At 40.2% G+C, this 4,287-nt stretch overlaps 1 long non-coding RNA gene across 7 annotated transcripts in view; it reads left to right on the top strand.

Annotated features, from left to right (window-relative positions):
* The first annotated feature begins 1,083 nt into the window (after positions 1-1,083).
* The window catches only part of LOC112266965, an 85,056-nt gene continuing 81,852 nt past the window's right edge, over positions 1,084-4,287 (top strand). For 5 of the 7 annotated variants that reach the window (XR_006078831.1, XR_006078826.1, XR_006078825.1 and 2 more), the window contains exon 1: positions 1,160-1,339. This is a non-coding gene — a long non-coding RNA (uncharacterized LOC112266965). The other 2 variants (XR_006078827.1, XR_006078828.1) reach the window with 2 other exon arrangements.

The following is a 4,287-nucleotide window of genomic DNA, read 5'->3' as shown; positions in this document are numbered from 1 at the left end:
TCTGTTGTCGAACCAAAATTCGTTACAAACTAATGCAAGGCACCATGGATCCCCGACATTGGTAAAATATATATATATATTCAAAAAGAGGGCCGATGCCAGGCAACCATGAACATAAACTATTTTTTTTGCATTTAAGTTAACATTATAATGAATATAAATTATACTTTGGTAATGATTTGGGATATTTTCACAACATTTTTTAAAACAGAACGCGCCCGTGACGTTTGGGCACTGTTACCTAGAGACGACGGAAGGTTGTTGTTTACAGTACGGGTCAATTTATTATTTTGTATTTCGATTGTATTGGTTGAATAGTCGAAAATATGTAAGGGATAATCAACTACGGGCTGTGTGTTCCATGGAAAATAATGCTCTAGGTGGAAGGTGTGTGCCACGACGCACTAGTGGAGTGGCACTAGCCTTCCATAGAGTTACATTATTTTCTAGAGAGAATGCGTAAGAGTTAAGTCTCAAGTTGATTATACCCAATGGTGGAAAAAGTACCCAATTTTCATACTTGAGTAAAAGTAAACATACATACAACATAGAAAATGACTCAAGTAAAAGTCATCCAGTAAAATACTAATTGAGTAAAAGTCTAAATATACTTAAGTATCAAAAGTACATGTAAAAGTACAAATAATGTCAAATTCCTTATATTAAGCAAACCAGACAGCACCATTTTCTAGTTTTTTAATTTATTGATAGCCAGGGGGACACTCCAACACCTAGGTATAATTTACAAACGAAGCATTTGTGTTTAGTGAGTCTGCCAGATCAGAGGCAGTAGGGATGACCAGGGTTGTTCTCTTGATAAGTGCGTGAATTGGACCGTTTTCCTGTCCTAATAAGCATTCAAAATGTTGTCTCTACCTTCTTGCCCTTTGTGTTGTTGTCTGTGCCCAATAATGTTTGTACCCTGTTTTGTGCTGCTACCATGCTGTGTTGTCATGTGTTGCTGCCATGCTATGTTGTTGTCTTTAGGTCTCTTTATGTAGTGTTGTGTTATCCCCAGTCATGATGTGTGTTTTGTCCTATATATATTTTTTTTTAACAGGTTCTCTTTCCAAGTTTGTTGACAAGGAACTCTCGCGATAGTTATTCACAAAGTCGAGGAACGTCAGCGATATTGGAAAAGGAGTATCTCTGGGTACGTTCCAGAACAGAGCTAGCTTGTATAGCGATCCGTCTATTTGTCTGGTTTTGTCGATAAGTATAATTGTTGAGGAATATATATCACCTTATATGCATTAACGGTGGAGCAACTGGACATGCTTAGTTGTCTGCTAGCAAGTGTGACAACAGTGAAGAAGACTCACCACGCGTTAGCTACAATGTATGTCCCGTAGCAACGACGAACGCTTGTTTGTCTAGATAGGTACTGTAGCTAGAGTAGCAGCTACGGTTAGTCAGTAACTATCCGCTACTTATTATTTGCTATACACTAATGTTATTGCCAACTATATGCAGGCTTAACTTAGCTAGCTAGACAACGAAGTTTTATTTTTGACCAGACCAAGATCAGCAAGTGATACTTGCAAACTGAGTATCGTTAGCTATGAATAGCTAGCTATTTTGCTACTTTCTTTGCTAATTATAACAAGCTAATAGTCTGTTTTGTAGCTACAGTCACTATTATGTCCAATTTGAATGATCGATGGCACTCACTGTAAACAGAAGGGTTTTCAAGTACCTATTTTCTGAATACTTCTTTCACGTTAGCCACCACAATGAGATTAAAGACATCATTACTCAAGGAACCAAAACATATCCTTTCAATTGTGTGAATGACAGAAAGATACTACAACAGTGCTTTGACTTGATTGTTGATATTTTCTGTTTAAAAAATATGGACAGTCAGCAATCATGAATTAAAAATATATTATGAAGTTGTGCCTCTAATAACATACTAGAGTCACAACTTCTGGTCCAGGGGGTTAGTACCTGTTGCTCTAACACCATGGACCAAAGCTAGGGCCGCCTGAGACATGATATTCAGTACACCTTGCACCACCAGACCTGGGTTCAAATACTATTTGAAAGCGTTCAAATATTTTTAGTGTTTGCTCTACCCTGCCCCAGGTTTGCAGTTTTGGGACTATTCTAATGGTTCATTAAGCCCACTAAGCTCAATCAAGCACATATAAAGTATAGATTTCAAATAGTGTTTGAATCCAAGTCTGACTGGAACCTTTTTACTAAAGGCATGCTTTTTGCAACCAATATGGAGATGAAAAGATTTTCTATGCTATTTGTGATCACATCTGTGTGTGGATCTCACCTACCTCAATACAAAGAAAGGTGAATACAGGATCTGTGTTCATTAATTCGGCTGAAAGCAACCACTGTGTTTGAGTCTACTGCGGCCACCAACCCTGGATCCGAAGAGTTAGTCTACAGGGTGTGAAAACGTTTGTCCCAGATTAACGCGAACACACCTGGTTCAAGTAATTAAGATGAGATATGTTGCAGCAACCACTGATCTATTTCCACATTACCATTGTCCTCCTTAACACCTGGACACACAAAGAGCTTGTGAGCTGTGTGGGCTGGACCACTGCAGACGAGTTGTACTCCTGCAGTGAGGACCACCAGATCCAAAGATAGAACCTGCTGACCAGTGAGATCAGCCTGGTGGTGAAGGTGCAGGAGGACCTCTTCCCCATTGACCTGCACTGGTTCCCCAAGACGGTGGGAGGCAAGAAGCAGGCCCAGGCCGAGATCTTTGTGCTCACCAGTACTGACGGCAAGTCACCAATAATGATTTTCTCGTAAGAGATTTTGATAACCAAAAAGTGCTATCTGAAACATGTTTATGGCACCGTTAACATAGAAAATAAATGTCGAATTTTAAAACTGATACTTTCTCACATTATTCAACAAGACAGATTGATATTGAATTAGGTAGGTGAAAGAGGATATGAGTCCCAAGCTACATAACTGCATGGTTTGTGTGAAATGTCTCTGGTTGACAGGCTCTTTGTGTGTCCAGGTGTTAAGTGGTATACTACGAAGCAAGTTAGATCTACTCAGGCTTTTATAAAGCTAGCCATCTTCAGTTAGCTGCACATTCCAGGTCAGGCTTCAGCCGTACTATGAAGGTGAATATTGCTCATCCGCCTGCCGCTGACTCGAATAGGTATGTCACACGTGGTTACTCAAACGTCAAGCTCTTTGAAACAATGCTGAAACATCAATCCATGGGCGAGTCAGTGACACATTTAAATTTGTGTCGAAATCAAAATGAAAGAAAATATATCTTGAAAATTCAGCAGGCTATGTTGTGAAATAGCTTTTTAGTAGTGCCATCTTTATTTTATTACTTATCGTTAATGTCGGATTTGGTGTTTGCTCATTTATTACATTTAAAACTGAAATATTATATTTACAGTCATGGCCAAAAGTTTTGAGAATGACACAAATATTAATTTTCACAAAGTCTGCTGCCTCAGTTTGTATGATGGCAATTTGCATATACTCCAGAATGTTATGAAGAGTGATCAGATGAATTGTAAGTAATTGCAAAGTCCCTCTTTGCCATTCAAATGAACTGAATCCCAAGAAAACATTTCCACTGAATTTCAACCCTGCCACAAAAGGACCAGCTGATATCATGTCAGTGATTCTCTCGTTAACACAGGTGTGAGTGTTGACGAGGACAAGGCTGGAGATCACTCTGTCATGCTGATTGAGTTTGAATAACAGACTGGAAGCTTCAAAAGGAGGGTGGTGCTTGGAATCATTGTTCTTCCTCTGTCAACCATGGTTACCTGCAAGGAAACATGTGCCGTCATCATTGCTTTGCACAAAAAGGGCTTCACAGGCAAGGATATTGCTGTCAGTAAGATTGCACCTAAATCAACCATTTATCGCGTCATCAAGAACTTCAAGGAGAGTGGTTCAATTGTTGTGAAGAAGTCCAGCAAGCGCCAGGATCGTCTCCTAAAGTTGATTCAGCTGCGGGATCGGGGCACCACCAATAAAGAGCTTGCTCAGGAATGGCAGCAGGCAGGTGTGAGTGCATCTGCATGCACAGTGAGGCGAAGACTTTTGAAGGATGGCCTGGTGTCAAGAAGGGCAGCAAAGAAGCCACTTCTATCCAGAAAAAACATCAGGGACAGACTGATATTCTGCAAAAGGTACAGGGATTGGACTGCTGCGGACTGGGGTAAAGTCATTTTCTCTGATGAATCCCCTTTCCGATTGTTTGGGACATCCGGAAAAAAGCTTGTCCGGAGAAGACAAGGTGAGCGCTACCATCAGTCCTGTATCATGCCAACAGTA

This window comes from Oncorhynchus tshawytscha, linkage group LG14, assembly GCF_018296145.1.
Source record: "Oncorhynchus tshawytscha isolate Ot180627B linkage group LG14, Otsh_v2.0, whole genome shotgun sequence".
Lineage (NCBI taxonomy): Eukaryota > Metazoa > Chordata > Actinopteri > Salmoniformes > Salmonidae > Oncorhynchus > Oncorhynchus tshawytscha.
Note: the sequence above shows the minus strand (reverse complement) of the source record. Positions and strands in the feature narration are given on the sequence as shown.